Source organism: Heterodontus francisci, chromosome 5 (genome assembly GCF_036365525.1).
Source record: "Heterodontus francisci isolate sHetFra1 chromosome 5, sHetFra1.hap1, whole genome shotgun sequence".
Classification (NCBI taxonomy): domain Eukaryota; kingdom Metazoa; phylum Chordata; class Chondrichthyes; order Heterodontiformes; family Heterodontidae; genus Heterodontus; species Heterodontus francisci.
Genome location: NC_090375.1, coordinates 122467257 through 122492479, shown reverse-complemented (window position 1 = coordinate 122492479; position 25223 = coordinate 122467257). Strand labels below are relative to the sequence as shown.

At 44.6% G+C, this 25223-nt stretch overlaps 1 protein-coding gene across 8 annotated transcripts in view; it reads right to left on the bottom strand.

The window, feature by feature from the left end:
* The window catches only part of LOC137370030 (ATP-binding cassette sub-family C member 9-like), a 363176-nt gene extending 338910 nt beyond the window's left edge, over positions 1-24266 (bottom strand). For 6 of the 8 annotated variants that reach the window (XM_068032023.1, XM_068032028.1, XM_068032022.1 and 3 more), the window contains exon 1: positions 23921-24241. The gene's annotated coding sequence lies outside the window, so the exon portion shown is untranslated. The other 2 variants (XM_068032031.1, XM_068032024.1) reach the window with 2 other exon arrangements.
* Positions 24267-25223: the final 957 nt, after the last annotated feature.

The window sequence follows — 25223 nt, the reverse complement described above, 5'->3', positions numbered from 1 at the left end:
ACCAGGTGTGTAGATGAGGGTAGTGCAGTTGATGTAGTTTACATGGATTTCAGCAAAGCCTTTGACAAGGTCCCACATGGGAGACTTGTCAAGAAAGCAAATGCACATGGGATACAGGGTAACTTGATAAGGTGGATTCAAAATTGGCTTAGCTGTAGGAGACAGAGAGTGATGACAGACGGCTGTTTTAGTGACTGGAGGCCAGTGTCCAGTGGCGTACCACAGGGATCTGTGCTGGGTCCCCTATTGTTTGTCATTTATATACACGACATAGATGACTATGTGGGAGGTAGGATCAGTAAGTTCGCGGATGACACAAAGATTGGCCGAGTGGTTAACAGTGAGGTGGAGTGTCTTAGGTTACAGGAAGATATAGACGGGATGATCAAATGGGCAGAAAAGTGGCAGATGGAATTTAACGCTGAAAAGTGTGAGGTGATACACTTTGGTAGGAGTAATGTGACACGGAAGTATTCAATGAATGGCCTGACACTGGGAAGTTCCGAACAACAAAGGGACCTTGGCATGTTTGTCCATAGATCTCTGAAGGCACAAGGGCAGGTTAATAGGGTGGTGAAAAAGGCATGTGGGACACTTGCCTTTCTCAATCAAGGCATAGATTACAAAAGCAGGGAGGTCATGTTGGAGTTGTACAGAACTTTGGTAAGGCCACAGCTGGAGTACTGTGTGCAATTCTGGTCACCACATTATAGGAAGGTTGTGATTGCATTGGAGGGGGTGCAGAGACGATTCACCAGGATGTTGCCTGGGATGGAACATTTAAGCTATGAAGAGAGGTTGGATAGGCTTGGGTCATTTTCGCTGGAGCAGAGAAGACAGAGGGGTGACCCGATCGAGGTGTACAAGATTATGAGGGGCATGGACAGGGTGGATAGGGAGCAGCTGTTCACCTTAGTTGAAGGGTCAGTTACGAGGGGTCACAAGCTGAAGGTGAGGGGCGGGAGGTTTAAGGGGGATTTGAGGAAGAACTTTTTTACCCAGAGGGTGGTGATGTTCTGGAATGCCCTGCCTGGGAGGGTGGTAGAGGCGGGTTGCCTCACATCCTTTAAAAAGTACCTGGATGAGCACTTGGCACGTCATAACATTCAAGGCTATGGGCCAAGTGCTGGCAAATAGGATTAGGTAGACAGGTCAGGTGTCTTTAATGCATCGGTGCAGACTTGATGGGCCAAAGGGCCTCTTCTACACTGTATTATTCTGTGATTCTGTGATATAAATACCGCAGTTACAAGAGCAGGTCAGAGGCTAGGAATCCTGCGGTGAATAACTCAAGTCCTGACTTCCCAAAGCCTGCCCCCATTTACAAGGCACAAGTTCGGAGTGTGATGGAATACTCTCCACTTGCCTGGATGGCCGCAGCTCCAACAACACTCAACAAGCTCGACACCATCCAGGACAAAGCAGCCCACTTGATTGGCACCCCATCCACAAACATTCACTCCCTCCACCAACGATGCACAGGGCAGCAGTGTGTACCATCTACAAGCAACGCACCAAGGCTCCTTAGACAGCACTTTCCAAACCCACGACCTCTACCACCTAGAAAAACAAGGACAGCAGATGCATGGGAAGACCACCACCTGCAAGTTCCCCTCCAAGCCGCACACCATCCTGACTTGGAACTATATCGCCATTCCTTCACTGTCGCTGGTTCAAAATCCTGGAACTCCCTTCCTAGCAGCGCTGGGGGTATACCTACCCCAAATGGACTGCAGCGGTTCAAGAAGGCAGCTCACCACCACCTTCTCAAGGGCAATTAGGGATGGGCAATAAATGCTGGCCTGGACAGCGACACCCACATCCCATTGTATAACTTATCTTTATACAGAAAAAACACATGCTGTATTACCAGGGGTCTGTGGAATTTTTATAATATGGGAGGGAGCCTCAGAAGCAAAAAGGTTGTGAACTACTGCTGTCGTGAAGACACAAGGCAGCCACTGTGCACCAGTGATGGACGGAGTGAATGAGTTGTCAATCAAGAGAACTGCTTTGTCCTGGATGGCACTGAGGTTCTTGAGTGCTGTTGTAATTGCAGCCATCTAGGTGAGTGAAGAGTATTCCATTACATTCCTGACTTGTGCCATGTAGGTACAAGAGAGGATCTGGGGAAATCAGATGAGCCACACACCGGCAAATACCCAGCCTCTGACATATTCTAGTAGTCATGGCATTTACATGGCTGCCTAGTTGAGTTTCTAGGCAATGGTAATCCCCAGAATGTTGGTGGGGGATTCAGTAATTGAGTGTCAAGGGGAGTTAGTTAAGCTCTCCCATGCTGGAGATGGTCATTGCCTGGCACAAATGTTACTTGCCACTTATTAGTCTAAGCCTGAATGTCGTCCAGGTCTTGTTGCACACGGGCACAGACTGCTTCATTATCTGAGGAGTCATGAATGGAACTGAACATTGTGCAGCCGCACTTATGATCGTTGGTGGGGGGGCTGGGAGATGCTGAAGACTCAGCGAGGAAGCATCTGAAGATAGTTGTGACTAGGATGCTACCCTGAGGAATTCCTGCAGTGATGTCCTGAGGCTGAGATGGTTAGCCTTCAACAACCATCTTACATTGTGCTATGTACGGCTGCAGCCACAGTACAGATTTCCCCTAATCCCCAGTAGAATCATAGAATTAGATAGCACAGAAGGAAGCAAAATGGCGCTTCGTGCCTGTGCTGGCTCTTTCAAAGAGCTATCCTAATAGTCCTACCCCCATGCTCTTTCCCCATAGCCTTGCAACTTTTTCCCTTCAAGTATTTATCCAATTTCTTTTCAAAGGTTATTATTGAATCTGCTTCCACCACCCTTTCAGGCAGCGCAATCCAAATCAAACAACTAACTTGTTCTATTAAAACATTTTGTCTTCTCTGTTCTCTGGTTCTTTAGGCATTTACCTTAATTCGGTGTCCTCTGGTTACCAACCCTTTGTCACTGCAAACCATTGTTCTTTATTTACTCGACCAAAATGTGTCATGATTTTGAACACCTCTATAAAATATCCCCTAACCTTCGCTGCTGCACAGAGAAAAACGCTAGCTTCTCCCATCTCCCCACATAACTGAAGTCTTTCATCCCAAGTACCATTCTAGTAAATCTCTGTAACCTCACCAAGGATTTCAAATCGTTCCGAAAGTGTGGTGCATGGAATTGGCCACAATACTCCAGCTGGTGCCGAAATAGTGTTTCATAACATCCTTGCTTTCATAATTTAAGGCTCTATTTATAAAGCTGAAGATCCCATTAGCCTTTTTAACAGCCTTCTCAACTTGTTTTCAAAGACTTGTGTACATACACCCCCCGGTATCTCTGTTCCGTAGCCCCTTGAAAATTCATATTTCCGCTCCTCATGCTTCCTAACATAATGAATCACTTCACACTACTCTAAATTTCATCTGCCACGTGACTACTGATTTCAATAACAGGGAAGGCAGTGGCGTAGTGGTATTATCACTGGACTAGTAACCCAGAGACCCAGGGTATTGATCTGGAGAAATGAGTTCGAATCCCACCACAAGCAGAAGGTGGAATTTGAATTTAATTAATAAATCTGGAATCAAAAGCTAGTCTAATGATGGCCATGAAACCATTGTCGATTGTTGTAAAAACCCATCTGGTTCATTAATGTCCTTTAGAAATGAAAGAATAGTCAGGATGAATGCGTGGCTTGAGAGATGGTGCAGGAGGGAGGGGTTCAGATTTTTGGGACATTGGGATCGGTTCTGGGGGAGGTGGGACTATTACAAATTGGACGGTCTACACCTGGGCTGGACTGGAACCAATGTCCTTGGGGGTGCTTTTGCTAACGCTGTTGGGAGAGTTTAAACTAATGTGGCAGGGGGATGGGAACCAAATGAGGAGGTCAGTGGACAGTAAGGAGGTAGTAACTAAAGCCTGTAAGGAGCTAGATAATGAAGTCAGCGTGACTAAGGGAAAGAGTAGGCAGGGAGCAGATGATGTACACAAAGGGACTGGTGGTCTGAGGTGCATTTGTTTTAATGCAAGAAGTGTAGTAGGTAAGGCTTGGATTAGTACCTGGGAGTATGATGTTATTGCTATTGCTGAGACTTGGTTGAGGGAAGGGCATGATTGGCAACTAAATATCCCAGGATATCGATGCTTCAGGCGGGATAGAGAGGGAGGTAAAAGGGGTGGAGGAGTTGCATTACTGGTCAAAGAGGATATCACAGCTGTGCTGAAGGAGGGCACGATGGAGGACTCGAGCAGTGAGGCAATATGGGCAGAACTCAGAAATAGGAAGGGTGCGGTAACAATGTTGGGGCTGTACTACAGGCCTCCCAACAGCGAGCATGAGATAGAGGTACAAATATGTAAACAGATTATGGAAAGATGTAGGAGCAACAGGGTGGTGGTGATAGGAGATTTTAATTTTCCCAACATTGACTGGGTTTCACTTAGTGTTAGAGGTCTAGATGGAGCAGAATTTGTAAGGAGCATCCAGGAGGGTTTTCTAGAGCAGTATGTAAATAGTCCAACTCGGGAAGGGGCCATATTGGACCTGGTGTTGGGGAATGAGCCCGGCCAGGTGGTTGAAGTTTCAGTAGGGTACTACTTTGGGAATAGTGATCACAATTCCGACAGTTTTAGAATACTCATGGACAAAGACGAGAGTGGTCCTAAAGGAAGAGTGCTAAATTGGGGGAAGGCCAACTATACCAAAATTCGGCAGAAGCTGGGGAATGTAGATTGGGAGCAGCTGTTTGAAGGTAAATCCACATTTGATATGTGGGAGGCTTTTAAAGAGAGGTTGATTAGCGTACCGGAGAGACATGTTCCTGTGAAAATGAGGGATAGAAATGGCAAGATTAGGGAACCATGGATGACAGGTGAAATTGTGAGACTAGCTAAGAGGAAAAAGGAAGCATACATAAGGTCTAGGAGGCTGAAGAAAGACGAAGCTTTGAAAGAATATCGGGAATGTAGGACCAATCTGAAACGAGCAATTAAGAGGGCTAAAAGGGGTCATGAAATATCTTTAGCAAACAGGGTTAAGGAAAATCCCAAAGCCTTTTATTCATATATAAGGAGCAAGAAGGTAACTAGAGAAAGGATTGGCCCACTCAAGGACAAAGGAGAAAAGTTATACGTGGAGTCAGAGAAAATGGGTGAGATTCTAAACGAGTACTTTGCATCGGTATTCACCGAGGAGAGGGACATGACGGATGTTGAGGTTAGGGACAGATGTTTGATTACTCTAGGTCAAGTCGGCATAAGGAGGGAGGAAATGTTGGGTATTCTAAAAGGCATTAAGGTGGACAAGTCCCCAGGTCCGGATGGGATCTATACCAGGTTACTGAGGGAAGCGAGAGAGGAAATAGCTGGGGCCTTAACAGATATCTTTGCAGCATCCTTAAACACGGTTGAGGTCCCGGAGGACTGGAGAATTGCTAATGTTGTCCCCTTGTTTAAGAAGGGTAGCAGGGAAAATCCGGGTAATTATAGACCGGTGAGCCTGACGTCAGTGGTAGGGAAGCTGCTGGAGAAGATACTGAGGGATAGGATCTATTCCCATTTGGAAGAAAATGGGCTTATCAGTGATAGGCAACATGGTTTTGTGCAGGGAAGGTCATATCTTACCAATTTGATAGAATTCTTTGAGGAAGTGACAAAGTTGATTGATGAGGGAAGGGCTGTAGATGTCATATACATGGACTTCAGTAAGGCGTTTGATAAGGTTCCCCATGGTAGGCTGATGGAGAAAGTGAAGTCGCATGGGGTCCAGGGTGCACTAGCTAGATGGATAAAAAACTGGCTGGGCAACAGGAGACAGAGAGTAGCAGTGGAAGGGAGTTTCTCAAAATGGAGACGTGTGACCAGTGGTGTTCCACAGGTATCCGTGCTGGGACCACTGTTGTTTGTGATATACATAAATGATTTGGAGGAAAGTATAGGTGGTCTGATTAGCAGGTTTGCAGACGACACTAAGATTGGTGGAGTAGCGGATAGTGAAGGGGACTGTCAGAGAATACAGCAGAATATAGATAGATTGGAGAGTTGGACAGAGAAATGGCAGATGGAGTTCAATCAGGGCAAATGCGAGGTGATGCATTTTGGAAGATCCAATTCAAGAGTGAACTATCCAGTAAATGGAAAAGTCCTGGGGAAAATTGATGTACAGAGAGATTTGGGTGTTCAGGTCCATTATTCCCTGAAGGTGGCAACGCAGGTCAATAGAGTGGTCAAGAAGGCATACGGCATGCTTTCCTTCATCGGACGGGGTATTGAGTACAAGAGTTGGCAGGTCATATTACACTTGTATAAGACTTTGGTTCGGCCACATATGGAATACTGCATGCAGTTCTGGTCGCCACATTACCAAAAGGATGTAGATGCTTTGGAGAGGGTGCAGAGGAGGTTCACCAGGATGTTGCCTGGTATGGAGGGTGCTAGCTATGAAGAGAGGTTGAGTAGATTAGGATTATTTTCATTAGAAAGACGGAGGTTGAGGGGGGACCTGATTGAGGTGTACAAAATCATGAGAGGTATAGACAGGGTGGATAGCAAGAAGCTTTTTCCCCAGAGTGGGGGATTCAATTACTAGGGGTCACGAGTTCAAAGTGAGAGGGGAAAGGTTTAGGTGGGATATGCGTGGAAAGTTCTTTATGCAGAGGGTGGTGGGTGCCTGGAACGCGTTGCCAGCGGAGGTGGTAGACGCGGGCACGATAGCGTCTTTTAAGATGTATCCAGACAGATACATGAATGGGCAGGAAGCAAAGAGATACAGACCCTTAGAAAATAGGCGACATGTTTAGATAGAGGATCTGGATCGGCGCAGGCTTGGAGGGCCGAAGGGCCTGTTCCTGTGCTGTAATTTTCTTTGTTCTAGGGAAGGAAATCTGCTGTCCTTACCTGGTCTGGCCTACATGTGACTCCAGACCCACAGAAATGTGGTTAACTCTTACATGCCCTCTGAAATGGCCGAGCAAGCCATTCAGTTGTACCTAACCGCTACAAAGTCAATAAAAAGGAATGAAACCGGACGGACCACCCGGCACCGACCTAGGCACCGGAAACGACAACGACAAACCCAGCCCTGTCGACCCTGCAAAGTCCTCCTTCCTAACATCTTGGGGCTTGTGCAAAAGTTGGCAGAGCTGTCCCACAGACTAGTCAAGCAACAGCCTGACACAGTCATACTCAAGGAATCATACCTGACAGACAATGTCCCAGACACTGCCATCACTATCCCCGGGTATGTCCTATCCCACCGGCAGGACAGACCCAGCAGAGGTGGTGGCACAGTGGTATACAGTAGGGAGGGAGTTGCCCTGGGAGTCCTCAACATCGACTCCGGACCCCATGAAGTCTCATGCCATCAGGTCAAACATGGGCAAGGTAACCTCCTACTGATTACCACCTACCGCCCTCCCTCAGCTGATGAGTCAATACTCCTCCATGTTGAACAGCACGGAGGAAGCACTGAGGGTGGCAAGGGCACAAAATGTACTCTGGCTTGGTAGCACCACTACTGACTGAGCTGGCCGAGTCCTTAAGGACATAGCTGCGAGACTGGGTCTGTGGCAGGTGGTGAGAGAAGCAACAAGAGGGAAAAACATACCTAACCCTGTTCTCACCAATCTGCCTGCCGCAGATGCTTCTGCCCATGACAGTATTGGTAGGAGTGACCACTGCACAGTCGTTGTGGAGACGAAGTCCAGCCTTCACATTGAGGATACCGTCCATCGTGTTGTGTGGCACTATCACCGTGCTGAATGGGATAGATTTCAAACAGATCTAGCGATGCAAAACTGGGCATCCATGAGGCGCTGTGGGCCATCAGCAGCAGCAGAATTGTATTCAACCACAATCTGTAACCTCATGACCTGGCATATCCCCCGCTCTACCATTACCATCAAGCCAGGAGACCAACCCTGGTTCAATGAAGAGTGCAGGAGGGCATACCAGGAGCAGCACCAAGCATACCTCAAAATGAGGTGTCAACCTGGTGAAGCTACAACTCAGGACTACTTGCATGCCAAACTGCATAAGCAGCATGCAATAGACAGAGCTAAGCGATCCTATAACCAACGGTCAGATCTAAGCTCTGTAGTCCTGCCACATCCAGTCGTGAATGGTGGTGGACAATTAAACAACTAACTGGAGGAGGTGACTCCACAAATATCCCCATCCTCAATGATGGGGGAGCCCAGCACATCAGTGCGAAAGATAAGGCTGAAGCATTTGCAACAATCATCAGCCAGAAGTGCCGAGTTGATGATCCATCTCAGCCCCCTCCTGAAGTCCCCAGCATTACAGATGCCAGACCTCAGCCAATTCGATTCACTCCACGTGATATCAAGCAACGACTGAAGGCACCGGATACTGCAAAGGCTATGGGTCCTGACAATATTCCGGCAATAGTATTGAAAACCTGTGCTCCAGAACTTGCAGCACCCCTAGCCAAGCTGTTCCAGTATAGCTACAACACTGGCATCTACCCGGCAATGTGGAAAATTGCCCAGGTATGTTCTGTGCACAAAAAGCAGGACAAATCCAACCCAGCCAATTACTACCCCATCAGTCTACTCTCAATCATCAGCAAAGTGATGGAAGGTGTCATCAACATTGCCATCAAGGAGCACTTGCTTACCAATAACCTGCTCAGTGATACCCAGTTTGGGATCCGACAGGGCCACTCAGCACCTCATTACAGCCTTGGTTCAAACATGGACAAAAGAGCTGAACTCAAGAGGTGATGTGAGAGTGATTGCCCTTGACATCAAGGCAGCATTTGACCGAGTATGGCATCAAGGAGCCCTAGCAAAACTAGTCAATGGGAATCAGGGGGAAAACTCTCTGCTGGTTAGTCATACTTGGCGCAAAGGAAGATGGTTGTGGTTGTTGGAGATCAATCATCTGACCTCCAAGACATCACTGCAGGAGTTCCTCAAGGTAGTGTCCTAGGCCCAACCATCTTCAGCTGCTTCATCAATGACCTTCCTTCAATCATAAGGTCAGAATTGGGGATGTTCGCTGATGATTGCACAATGTTCAGTACCATTCGCGCCTCCTCAGATACTGAAGCAGTCTGTGTAAAAATGCAGCAAGACCTGGACAATATCCAGGCTTGGGCTGATAAGTGGCAAGTAACATTTGTGCCACACAAGTGCCAGGCAATGACCATCTCCAACAAGAGAGAATCTAACCATCTCCCCTTGACATTCAATGGCATTACCATCACTGAATCCCCCACTATCAACATCCTAGGGGCTACCATTGACCAGAAACTGAACTGGAGTAGCCATATAAATACCATGGCTACAAGAGCAGGTCAGAGGCTAGGAATCCTGCGGCGAGTAACTCACCTCCTGACTCCCCAAAGTCTGTCCAGCAGCTACAAGGCACAAGTTAGGAGTGTGATGGAATACTCGCCACTTGCCTGGATGGATGCAGCTCCAACAACACTCAAGAAGCTCGACACCATCCAGTACAAAGCAGCCCACTTGACTGGCACCCCATCCACAAACATTCACTCCCTGCTCAGTGGCAGCAGTGTGAATCATCTACAAGATGCACTGCAGCAACGCACCAAGGCTCCTTAGACAGCACCTTCCAAACCTGCGACCTCTACCACCTTGAAGGACAAAGGCAGCAGATTCATGGGAACATCACCACCTGCAAGTTCCCATCCAAGTCACACAACATCCTGACTTGGAACTAGATCACTGTTCCTTCGCTGTCGCTGGGTCAAAATTCTGGAACTCCCTTCTTAACAGCACTGTAGGTGTACCTACCTCACATGGACTGCAGCAGTTCAGGATGGCGGCTCACCACCTGCTCAAGGACAATTTGAGATGGGCAATTAATGCTGGCATAGCCAATGACGCCCACTTCCCATGAATGAATAAAAAAAACATCTCGAGTTTTACTCGGGGTCCTTGCTGCTGCACTCTGTCAAATGCTGCTTTGACGTCAAAGGCAGTCACTCCCACCCTGCCTCTAGAATTCAGTTCTCTTGTCCATATTTGGACCAAAGCTATAAGGTCAGGAGTTGAGTGGTCCTGGCGGAACCCAAACAAAGCTGTGGTGAGCATGTTATTGATGAGTAAGAGCCACTTGATAGCGCTGTTGATGATTGAGACTAAGGAGTAAGCTGATAAAGATAGTAATTGGAAGAGTTGAATTTGTCCTACTTTTTGTGGACAGGACTTGCATGGAAAATTTTCCACATTTTCTCAGTAGCTGCCAATGTTGTAGTCGTACTGGAACAGCTTGGCTAAGAGGCCTGGCTAGTCTTGGAGTTTAGATCTTCAGCACTCCAGCACAGATGCTGTTGGGATTCATAGCCTTCGTATTGCCCAGTGTCCTCAGTCATTTCTTGATATCAAATGGAGTGAATCAAATTGGCTGAAGACCGACTTTTGTTCTGGTCGGGACCTAGGAAGAGGCCAAGAAGGATCATCTACTCGCCACTTCTGGATGAAAATGATTGCGAACGCTTTAGCCTTGTCTTCTGCACTCACATTCTTGGTGCTGTCATCATTGGTAATGTGGATGTTCATAGAGTCACCTTCTCCTCGCTTTAGTTGCTTAAATTGTCCACCACCATACAGACTAATGGATGTGGCAGGACCGCAGAGCTTTGACCGGATCCGTTGGTTATGGAGTCGATTAGCTCTATCTATAGCATGCTATTTGTATTAAAATGTTGTGTTTAGATCAGGAATATTTCCTGCTCCTCTAATTTTCCATCCAGCTTTATCTAAAATTTCCATTCCTGAAAATATACAGTTCCACAAGTGCTGTGGAATTATCCAGCATTTCAAACAAGTCCATATTCCTCAAATGTGTCTAGACAGTGAATATCAGAGGGTTATTCAACCATGAGTGAAGACTGGCTTAATCCACACACACATTCCAAAACAGATTACTGGGCGGCACAGTGGTTAGCACCGCAGCCTCACAGCTCCAGCGACCCGGGTTCAATTCCGGGTACTGCCTGTGTGGAGTTTGCAAGTTCTCCCTGTGTCTGCGTGGGTTTCCTCCCACATGCCAAAGACTTGCAGGTTGATAGGTAAATTGGCCATATAAATTGCCCCTAGTATAGGTAGGTGGTAGGGAAATATAGGGACAGGTGGGGATGTGGTAGGAATATGGAATTAGTGTAGGATTAGTATAAATGGGTGGTTGATGGTCGGCACAAACACGGTGGGCCGAAGGGCCTGTTTCAGTGCTGTATCTCTTTAAAAAAAATAAAAAATAAATAAAAAGCTGAAACCATTTCTGACTTTTTTCCTTCTCTGAAGCTGGTGAAGCTAACAGTGGTATCCCTGACCATTCCTCCGAGATCAGATAACTCCACATACTGGAGATTAAATACTGCATCTTTCTGCTCTAAATGTTTTAGTGTCACAACACATGAGTATTCATCAACTGAACTATCATGGTATCTCAGATAAATATTTCTTTCAGCTGAGGACAGAAATAAGTAAATAGCAAATAAAGCATGCCATTTAAATCAGAAAATTACTCTAAAACACATTTTAACAAAAGGTGCGTAAATTTGTCCCACAGTCAAAACTGATTATTTACAGTCAAAAAATGGTTATGTTTTGCTCAGAATTTTGTACTCAAAAATTCTGCTTGAAATCTCATGCACAGCAAGTGAAATTCTACACTAACACCAAGTAGGAACTGATCTAAAGTTCTACTATGTAGGTACATTGCAGCATCAGCTACTTGAGAGCAATCAAAAGGTTTAACTATGGTTAATTTTTCTCTCTATACTGGAGATGTTGAAGCCAATGTTGTGTCCTTACTAAAACAAACATACATGGGGCAGATATCTACCATCTCATCAATATCCAGACACTGTCTTTCCTTACGAGGATATTTGTTTAACAATTTAATATGCATTTAGGATTTCTGTAGGATCACTATCACCACAAAAAGGTTATTCTTTACTATGTATTCTCAGAAGCTGCCTTTACATTTTAAGACTGACAAGAACTATACTGTACTACTATTTAGACACTTGTGCCTTAGTCACATACCCATTTATCAGACTGGCGTTCAAGGGCCAAATAGCAGTTTGATATCAGGTGATCAAAGAAACCAATTCAACATGAATATCAATTTCCCAGTAAAGGGCCTGACTTACGATAAAACTTGAGTAACATTTCACATGCCAATTAAAGATACGTTAATACACTAGCAGTCTTGTTAACTACTAGTGATCTAATCACCTTTTCCCTCAACATGGCTCTTTCAACAAAGAAATCTTCAGAACTCACTTTTCAAATGATTCCAAAGACAAAGGCTAGAAATATGATCTACCTCGTTAGTCAGGTTATTAACATTTATTTTCTGAAAAGCACATACCACATGAAGACATTTAATATGTTCTACACATGAAAATAGTTATGAAACAAGTCACAACCACTGGAAATACATTTACATAAAACACCTACACACTTTCCTTATCCTTATGAGCTGTCATCATTTCCTGAAGCAATGTTCTTAATTCTCCTGTATCCTCCAGGCATTAGCCTCCTTTACAATGGCTTTCATCATTAATTTTGTAATAAAAACACTTCCAATTACGAAAGCCCTTTCAACTGAGATGTGTTTTAGTTTTTATATTAAAACAATTTTTATAATTAGTGTTATGGAGTAATCCTATTCAATTCCATGGCACTTGTACATTGACAGTGGGTTTTAGGGAACACAGGATTTAGGAGCAGGAGTAGGCCATTCGACCATGCAAGCCTGTTCTGCCATTCGATAAGATCATGACTGATCTGGTTATGGTCTCAACTCCACTTGCCTACCTGTCCCCCATAACCCTCGACTCCCTTGTCTATCAAAAAGCTATCTAACTCAAACTTAAATAAATGCAACGACCCAGCCTCCACTGCGTTCTGGGGAAGAGAATGCCACAGACTAACAACCCTTGAGAAAAAAAAATTCTTCTCATCTTTGTCTTAAAAGGGAGACCTCTTATTCTTAAACTGTGTCCCCTAGTTCTAGACTCTCCCACAAGATGGAAGGCGTCATTGACAGTGGTATCAAGCAGCATTTGCTCAGCAATAACCTGCTCACTGACGCTCAGTTTGGGTTCCTCCAGGGCCACTCAGCTCCTGACCTCATTACAGCTTTGGTCCAAACATGGACAACAGAGCTGAACTCCAGAGGCAAGGTGAGAATGACTGCCTTTGACATCAAGACAGGAAGTAATAAAGAAGGCTAATGGAATACTATCCTTTATTAGGAGAGGAATTGAAAATAAAAGATGTTATGCTTCAGTTACACAGGGCATTGGTGAGACCACCTCTCAAATACTGTGTGCAGTTTTGGTCTCCTTATTTAAGGAGGATGTAAATGCGTTGGAGACGGTTCAGAGGAGGTTTACTGGATTGATACCTGGAATGAGGGGGTTGTCTTATGAGGAAAGGTTGGACAAACTGGACTTGTTTTCACTGGTGTTTAGAAGAGTGAGGGGAGACTTGATTGAAGTATATAAGATCCTGAACAGTCTTGACAAAGTGGATGTGGAAAGGATGTTTCCTCTTGTGGGTGAGTACAGAACTAGGGAGCACTGTTTTAAAATCAGGGGGTCGCCCTTTTAGGACAGAGATGAGGAGACTTTTTTTCTCTCAGAGGGTTGTGCAACTATGGAACTCTCTGCCTCAGAAGGTGGTGGAGGCGAGGTCATTGAATATTTTTAAGACGGAGGGAGACAGATTCTTGTTAGTCAAGGGAATCAAAGGTTATCGGGGGTAGATGGAATTGTGGAATTCGAAACACAAACAGATCAGTCATGATCTTATTGAATGGCGGAGCCTACTTCTGCTCCTAATTTGTATGTTCATATTTGACAGAGTATGGCATCAAGGAGCCCAAGCAAAACTGGAATCAATGGGAATCAAGGGGAAAACTCTCTGCTGGTTGGTGTCATACCTAGCACAAAGGAAGATGGTTGTGATTGTTAGAGGTCAATCACCTCAGTCCCAGGATATCACTGCAGGAGTTCCTCAGGGTAGTGTCCGAGACCCAACCATCTTCAGCTGCTTCATCAATGACCTTCCCTCCATAAAGGTCAAAAGGGGGAATGTTCGCTGATGATTGCACAATGTTCAGTACCATTTGCGACTCCTCAGATATTGAAAAAGTCGTGTAGAAATGCAGCAAGACCTGGACAATATCCAGGCTTGGGCTGATAAGTGGCAAGCAACATTCGCCCCAAGCAAGTGCCAGGCAATGGCCATCTCAAACAAGAGGGAATCTAACCATTTCCCCTTGATTTTCAATGGCATTACCATTGCTGAATCCCCCACTATCAACATCCTGGGGTTATCATTGACCAGAAACTGAACTGGACCATCCACATAAATGCTGTGGCTACAACAGCAGGTCAGAGGCTAGGAATTCTGTGACGAGTAACTCCCCTCCTTTCTAACCAGTGCCTGTCCACCATCTACAAGGCACAAGTCAGGAGTATGATGGAATACTCTCCACTTGACTAGATGTGTGCAGCTCCAACAACACTCAAGAAGCTCGTCACCATCCAGGACAAAGCAGCTCGCTTGATTGGCACCCCATCCACCACCTTCAACATTCACTCCCTTCACCAACGCACAGTGGCAGCAGTGTGTACCATCTACAAGATGCACTGCAGCAACTCACCAAAACTCCTTTGACAGCACATTCCAAACCCACGACCTCTCCCACCTAGAAGGACAAGGGCAGCAGATGCATGAGAACACCACAACCTGCAAGTTCCCCTCCAAGCCACATAGCATCCTGACTTGGAAACGATATCTCTGTTCCTTCATTGTAGCTGGGACAAAATCCTGGCACTCCCTTCCTAACAGCATTGTTGGTGTACCCACATCCCAAGGACTGCAGCAGTTCAAGAAGGCAGCTCACCACTACCTTCTGAAGAGCAATTAGGGATGGGCAATAAATGCTGGCCTAGCCAGCGATGCCCACATGCCATGAACGAATAAAATAAAGAGGAAACATCCTCCTGGTATCCACTCTATCGCGTCCCCTCAATATCTTAAATGTCTCAATAAGATCACCTCATTCTTCTAAACTCCAACAGGTATAGACCCAACCTTTTTTTCATAAGATAAGCCCTTCATCCCCGGAATTAGCTGTGTGAACCTTCTCTGAACTGCTAACACAATTATATCCTTTTTCAAATAAGGAGACCAAAACTGGACATAGTACTCCAGATGTGGTCTCACTAAGGTCCTGTACAGCTGCTGTAAAACTTCCCTACTTTTACACTTGATTCTCTTTGAAATAAACGCCAACATTCCATTTGCCTTTCTAATCACTTGCTGTACCTGCATACTAACCTTTTGAGATTCATGTACCAGAACACCCAGACGCCTCCGTACCACCGAGTTCTGCAATCTCTCTCCATTTAAGTAATATACAGCTTTTCTATTCTTCCTGCCAAAGTGGACAAGTTCATATTTTCCCACATTATATTCCATCTGCCAAATTTTTGCCCACTTACTTAACCTATCTATATCCTTTTGTAGACTCTTTACCCCCTCTTGACAACTTATTTTCCTTCCTACCTTGGTGTCATCAGCAAACGTAGCTACCATACATTCAGTCCCTTCATCCAAGTCATTAATATAAATTGTAAATAGTTGAGGCCCCAGCACTGATTTCTGTGGCATTCCACTAGTTACAGCTTGCCAACCCAAAAAAATCCATTTAACCCTACTCTCTGCTTCCTGTTAGCTAACCAGTCCTTTATCCATGCTAATATGTTACTGCCAATACCCTGTGCTGTTTTCTTGTGTAGTTACCTTTTATGTGGCACCTTATCAAATGCCTTTTGGAGATCCAAGTACACCACATTTACAGGTTCCCCTTTATCCATCTTACTTGTTACTTCCTCAAAGAACTCTAATAAATTAGTTAAATACGATTTCACAAAACCATGTTGACTCTGTCTGATTCCATTATGAATTTCTAAGTATTCCACTATAACCTCCTTAATAATGGATTCTCGTAATTTACCTATGATAGATGTTAGGCTAACTGGCCTTTAGTTTCCTGCTTTCTGTCTCCCTCCTTTCTCGAATAGAGGTGCTGTTTTGAAGCCCACTGGGACCCTTCCAGAATCTGAGGAATTTTGGAAGATTATAACCAAAGGCTCTACTATTTCTGCAGCCACTTCTTTCCAACCCTAGGATGCAGGCCACCTGGTCTGTGACTTGTCAGCCTTTAGGTCTAATAATTTTCCCAGCACCTTTACCCAGGTGATGGTGATTGTTTAAATTCCTTCCTCCCTTTCACTTCTTGATTTTCAAATATTTTTGGCAAGTTTTCTAAGCCCTCTACAGTGAAAACAGACACAAAATACCCATTCAACACCTCCACTATTTCCTTGTTTTCCATCATCCATTCCCCAGACTCAATCTCTGGAGAACCAACACTAGCTTTAGTTACTCTTTTCCTATTTAAATACTTGTAGAAACTCTTACTATCTGTTTTTCTCTCATACTCTACTTTCTCCCTCTTAATTATATTATTTTGTCATTCTTTGCTGGTTCTTAAAATTGGTCTAATCTTATGACCTACCACTAATCTTTGCAGATTTGCACATTCTTTTAATTTGATACTATACTTAACTTCCTTATTTAGCTATGGATGATGCATCCTTCTCAAAGAATCTTTCTTTCTCACTGGGATAAATCTAAGCTGAGTTATTTTAAATATCTCCTTAAAACTCTGCCACTGTATCTCTATTGTCCTACCTTTAAACCTAGTTTCCCAGTTCACTCTGCCTTCATATCCTTGTAATTACCTTTATTTAGATTTAAAACACGAGTCTTAAACCCACACTTTTCTTTCAAACTGAACGTGAAATTCTATCATGTAGGATAAAGGATATGTGGTAAACCAAAGGAAACAATGAGGTAACAGAGTAGGATCGCGATTTTGGTAATGATAACTAGAGTGCGACAGGAAGGGACAGTGCATACAAAAGTAAGACTGCACCAGCAGATAAGGCCAAAGATTGCAGAAAAGGTAAAAAGACATTTAAAGGATCATGTTATGATAGCCATTGCTTAGAGGCTCCTTTACCAGGAGGTTACTAATTAATCCCATCTCATTGCACCTTACCAGGTCTTGAATAGCCTGCTCTCTAGTTGACTCTGTTCCGTATGAAGAATGTGCAGGGCTATGGGGAGAAGGCAGGGGAATGGAACTAAGGGAATTGCTCTTTCAGAGAGCCAGTGCGGACACAATGGGCCAAATGGCCTCCTTCTGCATTGTAACGATTCTGTGAATACACTCTATGAACTCATTTTCCAGGCTACCTTTGCCAATCTGATTTGCCCAATCTACATGTAGTCACTCATGACTATTGCAGTACCTTTTTTACACACGTATTTATTTCTTCCTGTATAATCTGTCCTACAGTGTAGCAACTGTTAGGGGACCTATACACTACTCCCACAAGTGCCCCCTTACCTTTCCTATTTCTTATCTCTACCCAAACTGATTCTACATCTTACTCTTCTGAGCTGTCTTCTCTCGCTATGTCTAGGGGTCCCTTTTAGCCTTCACCTGGTCTTACTGTAACAGGGTTTAGTTTAAACACAAAAATAAAAGCAAAATACTGCGGATGCTGGAAATCTGAAACAAAAACAAGAAATGCTGGATTCACTCAGCAGGTCTGGCAGCATCTGTGGAAAGAGAAGCAGAGTTAACGTTTCGGGTCAGTGACCCTTCTTCGGAACTGACAAATATTAGAAAAGTCACAGATTATAAACAAGTGAGGTGGGGGTTGGGCAAGAGATAACAAAGGAGAAGGTGCAGATTGGACCAGGCCACATAGCTGACCAAAAGGTCACGGAGCAAAGGCAAACAATATGTTAATGGTGTGTTGAAAGACAAAGCATTAGTACAGACTAGGTGTGAATAAACTGAATATTGAACATCAGCAAGTGCAAACCTGAAGAAAAACAACCTGAAAAAAACAGTGGGTAAGCAAACTGAACAAACTAAGATGAAATGAAATAAATGAAATAAACCCGTGACAGGGTTCCCCTTGTCCTCACTTTTCATCCCACCAGCCTCCATATCCAAAGGATCATCCTCCACCATTTTCGCCACCTCCAGCGTGATGCCACTACCAGTCGCATCTTCCCCACCCTTCCCCTGTCAGCATTCCGAAGGGATCGTTCCCTCCGCGACACCCTGGTCCACTCCTCCATAACCCCCACCACCTCGTCCCCGTCCCAGGGCACCTTCCCTTGCAATCGCAGGAGGTGTAATACCTGCCCATTTACCTCCTCTCTCCTCACTATCCCAGGCCCCAAACACTCCTTTCAGGTGAAGCAGCGATTTACTTGTACTTCTTTCAATGTAGTATACTGTATTCGCTGCTCACAGTGTGGTCTCCTCTACATTGGGGAGACCAAGCGCAGACTGGGTGACCGCTTTGCGGAACATCTCCGCTCAGTCCACAAGCAGGACCCTGAGCTTCCGGTTGCTTGCCATTTCAACACTCCCCCCTGCTCTCATCTCTGTCCTGGGATTGCTGCAGTGTTCCAGTGAACATCAACGCAAGCTCGAGGAACAGCATCTCATCTACCGATTAGGCACACTACAGCCTGCCGGACTGAACATTGAGTTCAATAATTTCAGAGCATGACAGCCCCCCACTTTACTTTCATTTTTAGTCATTTTTAGTTATTTTTTCTTCCTTTTTTTTTTGCATTCCTTTTTACATTTTTTACAATCTTATTTTGCATTTATTTCATTTCATCTTAGTTTGTTCAGTTTGCTTACCCACTGTTTTTTTCAGGTTGTTTTTCTTCAGGTTTGCACTTGCTGATGTTCAATATTCAGTATTCTTTCTTTCTTTCTTTTGGGCCTCCTTATCTCGAGAGACAATGGATACGCGCCTGGAGGTGGTCAGTGGTTTGTGAAGCAGCGCCTGGAGTGGCTATAAAGGCCAATTCTGGAGTGACAGGCTCTTCCACAGGTGCTGCAGAGAAATTTGTTTGTTGGGGCTGTTGCACAGTTGGCTCTCCCCTTGCGCCTCTGTCTTTTTTCCTGCCAACTACTAAGTCTCTTCGACTCGCCACAATTTAGCCCTGTCTTTATGGCTGCCCGCCAGCTCTGGCGAATGCTGGCAACTGACTCCCACGACTTGTGATCAATGTCACACGATTTCATGTCGCGTTTGCAGACGTCTTTATAACAGAGACATGGACGGCCGGTGGGTCTGATACCAGTGGCGAGCTCGCTGTACAATGTGTCTTTGGGGATCCTGCAGTATATTCACACCTAATCTGTACTAATGCTTTGTCTTTCAACACACCATTAACATATTGTTTGCCTTTGCTCCGTGACCTTTTGGTCAGCTATGTGGCCTGGTCCAATCTGCACCTTCTCCTTTGTTATCTCTTGCCCAACCCCCACCTCACTTGTTTATAATCTGTGACTTTTCTAATATTTGTCAGTTCCGAAGAAGGGTCACTGACCCGAAACGTTAACTCTGCTTCTCTTTCCACAGATGCTGCCAGACCTGCTGAGTGAATCAAGCATTTCTTGTTTTAGTTTAAACACACTTTGTTTTGAGCTCCCCCTTGGTGAATCCTTGTTCACTGCTTTCCAATTATAAGGCAAAGAAATGAGCACAAATGGCTTTTCTTAGGTTTAAAGAAGAAAAATTAAATTTATTAAAAATTAAACTCTAATTCGGTTTTCGCCTACGGATACACGACGCACCCCACACTAGCATGCATATGCGATACGCACATGCAAATTGAGACAGAAAAGAGTAGAAGGAAAATAGAGAGGTTTGAGGCAATCTCTGAAGAGGGGTTTTCGTTACTGTCTTCGAGCTCACTGTAGACCTTGCTTGTAGGTAGATCTTGCCTTTCGTTGGAGCCCAGTAGTCTTCTTAAACCTTGTTCACTGTAAGAGATTTTTCTCGCTTGGGGTTTATATGTCTTCAATGGATTCCGAAGCTGGTGAAAGAGAGATGAGAGCAGACAGGAGAGGCGGTGGCAAGCCAGCCACGAGAGGTCTTTTCAGTCCAGGAGCAAACAGCTTTCTGTCTTCATACACTGTTTCTCCAATTTAAAACTCCCCTAGTTGGCCAGCAGGTGGTCATGTGACTGACGGGTTTGACCATTGTATTGGGGCAGGGACTTGTTCCTTTGTTCCATCACTGTCTGCTAGTATGAAAAAATTGTCTTTCCAGCCTGGGGCTTGGCCACCCCTTGTAACAGACCTTCTTTTCTTCCCAGTAACAATTTTAAAATTTAATGTCCATGTGGCGAAATATGTATGCCTCATTCTTGGCAGGTGGGGGCCTACATGACAGTACTAATGACATCCTTAATTAACAAAGCTATCCCACCACCTTTTCATAGCTTCCTGTCTTTTTGAAATGTTGAATACCCTTCAATATTCAGGTACCAGCCTCGGTCACTTTGCAACCATGTCTCATAATGGTTAGCAAGTCATACACATTTATTTCTATCTGTGATAACAACTCATTCATTTTGTTACAAATGCTGCGTGCATTCAGATAAAGAGCCTTTAACTGTCTTTTTACAATTTCTGCAATCTTTGGCCTTATCTGCTGGTGCAGTCTTACTTTTGTAACACAGTCTCTTCCTGTCACACGCTTGTTATCATTACCAAAATCACGACCCTACTCTATTACCTCATTGTTTCCCTTTGATTTACCACATATCCTCTCATATGATTCCTTCCCCCCACTATTTAGTTTAAAGCCCTCTCTACTGCCTTCATTATATGACTCGCCAGAATGCTGGTGCCAGCACGGTTCAGGTGAAGACCGCTCCAACGGTACAGCTCCCACTTTCCCCAGTGCTGGTGCCAATGCCCCATGAATCAAAACCCTTTCTACCACACTGGTCTTTGAGCTATGCATTCACCTCTCTAATCTTATTTACTCTATGCCAATTTGCTCGTGGCTCAGGTAATAATCCAGAGATTATTACCTTTGAGGTTCTGTTTTTTAATTTAGCCCCTAGCTGCTCAGACGCCCTAAGCAGAACCTCTTTTCTATTCCTATCTATGTTGTTGGTACCTACATGAACCACGACAACTGGACTCTCCCCCTCCAACTGCAAGTTCCTCTCCAGCCTCAAGCAGATGTCCCAAACCCTGGCACGAGGCAGGCAATACAGCTTTCTGGACTCTTGCTCTGGGCCGCAGAGAACTGTGTCTATCCCTGACTATACTAAATCCTACTACCACTACCTTCCTATTTACTCCCCCCGCTTGAATGGCTTCCTGTACCATGGTGCCATGGTCAGTTTGCTCTTCCACCCTGCAGCCCTCGTTCTCATCTATACCAGAGCTGAAAGGACCTCAAACCTGTTGGACAATTGCAAGGGCTGAGGCTCGCCCACTTCTGCCTTTTCGATCCCCTTACCTGCCTCACTCGCAGTCACAACCCCTGTCCCTGACCACTCAACAAATCAGAAGATGCTATCCTATAGGGTGTGACTGCCTTCTGGAACAAATTGTCCAGATAAATTTCCCCTTCCCTGTTGCATCAAAGCGTCTGTAGCTCGGCCTCCAGCTCATCTATTCTCAGCCAAAGCTCTTCAAGCCGTAGACACTTACTGCAGACGCAGTTGCCGTGGATCGCTGGGTCAAAATCCTGGAACTCCCTTCTTAACAGCACTGTGGGTGTACCTACCTCACAAGGACTGCAGCGGTTCAAGAAGGCAGCTCACCACCACCTCAAGGGCAATTAGGGATGGGCAATAAATGCTGGCCTAGCCAGCGACGCCCACATCCCACGAATGAATAAAAATTAAAAAAGATCACATTGATTTCCACGAGCACCCACATACTGTAGCTGCAACACATATTCAATTGATCCTGAGACTCTAGACTCTCATGTCATTAACAACCATTTTAAACTATCAGGATGGTCTTAACACTCAATTTATTAAATTTTAGAACAAAAACAGAGAGCTGAGCAGACCTACCCCATTTCGTCTCTCAGCTTGCCAAAATAAAGTTGAAAAAAATTAAAAACAGGAAGCCAAAGCAAAATAGTGGAATCAAATCCCAAAGTCCTTTTATAGACTATAATTAAACAGTCCGCAGAAAGCTCAGACTACTTACAGTAGTACATGCATGTTGTTCTCAATGTAAATAGTCTCATGTAATTTATCAATTCAACCTAAATATAACTACAGAAAAAAACCATTTAAAAAAATTACACCAAGGAGGACATTCAGCCCATCGTGTCTGCACTGGCCGAAAAAACTAGCCACCCAATCTCATCCCACCTTCCAGCCCCTAGTTCGTAGCCTTGCAGGTTACAGCACTTCAAGTGCATGTCCAGGTACCTTTTAACATTGGCCATTTTCCAGCAACACATTGTGGGAAAGTATTTATCCAAAACAACAGCTCAGCAAATTACATAAACAAAAGGCACATAAATAATCACCATAATTAAAGCAGAAGAATGGAGCATACAATGTAATGAAAGCATGACTTGACCACTCAGATACATGTATACTTTAGTTATCAATAAAATCTTTCTCGTAACAACTTGAAATCATCTTCAAAATGTTGGTACTTTCTACACCAATACACCCACAACTAATACTGATAAACATACAATAAAAAGAAAAAGATACAAATGTAGCTATGGGCTATCCAATAAGCAAATCAGATATACAGACTAGAGAGTCTGAAGTTCAATCCCATTTTGCTTCAAGTTAGTTGATCTCAGTAAGGGAAGTGAATTGAGATGTTCCCTTTGGTACTGAGGCCAATTGTAAGAGCAAATATCAACCAGGGTCCCCACTCCTAACTGTGATTTAATTGTCCTTCCTAGAAAGTACACGTGCTCAGGTTGCATACGGATAGGATCGAGCTGTGATGGCCTCCACAGTTGAACTGCCTTCGAACATCATTTACCTCATGTAAATTTCCCGCAGGTAATCACCGTTTAAAAGAATTTTTAAAAATTGACAAAAGGAAAGCAAAATTTCATTCAAAGCTCGACTCCACTTCTGCCTCTATCGGCTTTTATGAATAAAACATTTGTGTACTGCAGTACAAAAGCCTTAGAAGTGAAAATATTGAGATTTGATTTTGAAACATTAAGTAATTGTCTTTTATAGAAACTCACAGACCGAACACCTTTACCACGAGGGCACTCTGATGATTAGATGAAACCCAATGCATTCCAAAGCAGCCCCACTGAAAACAAGTTACCTTTGAGAGGTCTGGAAGCTGTGACCAAGACGAATCAAATTCGAAGAAAAGCTATTTTCTTCGAATTTATTGAAAATGGATTGCTTGACATTACCAAAATTACCTGTCATTCAATTATAAACGTCATACATCTTCAGATATTGGTACTTGCATTTCCCACACACCAGTCTTGCTTAAATATTAAAAGTATATCAGAATACGTCCAGCAAATGGACCACACCGTAATATTAAGAAAACCGAGCAGGTCTTCACAACCTCCTTCCAGATCAGCTGGATTGAAACACAACGTGGGAATATATAGCCACTTTCTGCCTAGTTTTGAGTCAGATGTAGAGACAGGTCGCAGTTTCTCATTGCACAACACTCTGAATGAATGAATTCTCCAATTTGCTTTTGCTCTGTCGGGTAAATAATATCTCAACTCAGGTCAGACTGCAAAATATTGGACTTATTTGCTTTAAAAGATCACCAATATGCACATTTTACTGCAAACAAATAATACATTTAAAAGGGGTTTGAAATAGGTCTGACAGACGTTACTTGCCCTCCACACACCCGATCTTGCAGCAGTTGCACGCATTTACCGGTAGGCCTTAATAGTCCTCGGTCTTGCCGCGGAGTGACAGCCGCCTGACAGCGCTGGCAGGCCGCCGGCCTTTGCCATGCAGTGACTCACCTGGGCTGGTGACGGTTTGTGCTGTGCGCGCGGAGACAAATAAACCACCGCATCCCAGTGCGAGCGTCATTTCCCCGGCCGCTCGGTTACTGGAAGGCAGGAAGGCAAGCTATTGTGTAAGAGCATCAAATGGCAGTGGGTGGGGGACCTGCACCTTGCATGAATTTCACCACATCCCGGCTAGTCAGCTCGGGCCCCTTTCTTGAGCTCCTCTGGGACCCGCTCGAGCTGCAGAACGAGTATTTTTGGGTTTTTTTAGCACAAGTTCCAAGGGTGTGAGTACCAGAGAAGATTAACAGCACAAAGATCAGCCTTTTCGTCATTCACCTCTTCCATTTCATTACTGAGTAACTGTCTGATGCGACGTTTTGCTATTTCGAGATCACTGGAGTCCTCCGGGTATTATGAAGATAATGAAGTCAGCGTGACTAAGGAAAAGAGTAGACAGGGAGCAGATGATGAACGCAAAGGGACTGGTGGTCTGAGGTGCATTTGTTTTAATGCAAGAAGTGTAGTAGGTAAGGCAGATGAACTTAAGGCCTGGATTAGTACCTGGGAGTATGATGTTATTGCTATTACTGAGACTTGGTTGAGGGAAGGGCATGATTGGCAACTAAATATCCCAGGATAGCGATGCTTCCGGCAGGATAGAGAGGGAGGTAAAAGGGGTGGAGGGGTTGCAGTACTGGTCAAAGAGGATATCACAGCTGTGCTGAAGGAGGGCACGATGGAGGACTCGAGCAGTGAGGCAATATGGGCAGAACTCAGAAATAGGAAGGGTGCGGTAACAATGTTGGGGCTGTACTACAGGCCTCCCAACAGCGAGCGTGAGATAGAGGTACAAATGTGTAAACAGATTATGGAAAGATGAAGGAGCAACAGGGTGTTGGTGATAGGAGATTTTAATTTTCCCAACATTGACTGGGATTCACTTAGTGTTAGAGGTCCAGATGGAGCAGAATTTGTAAGGAGCATCCAGGAGGGTTTTCTAGAGCAGTATGTAAATAGTCCAACTCGGGAAGGGGCCATACTGGACCTGGTGTTGGGGAATGAGCCCGGCCAGGTGGTTGAAGTTTCAGTAGGGGACTATTTTGGGAATAGTGATCACAATTCCGTAAGTTTTAGAATACTCATGGACAAAGACGAGAGTGGTCTCAAAGGAAGAGTGCTAAATTGGGGGAAGGCCAACTATACCAAAATTTGGCAGGAGCTGGGGAATGTAGATTGGGAGCAGCTGTTTGAAGGTAAATCCACATTTGATATGTGGGAGGCTTTTAAAGAGAGGTTGATTAGCGTGCAGGAG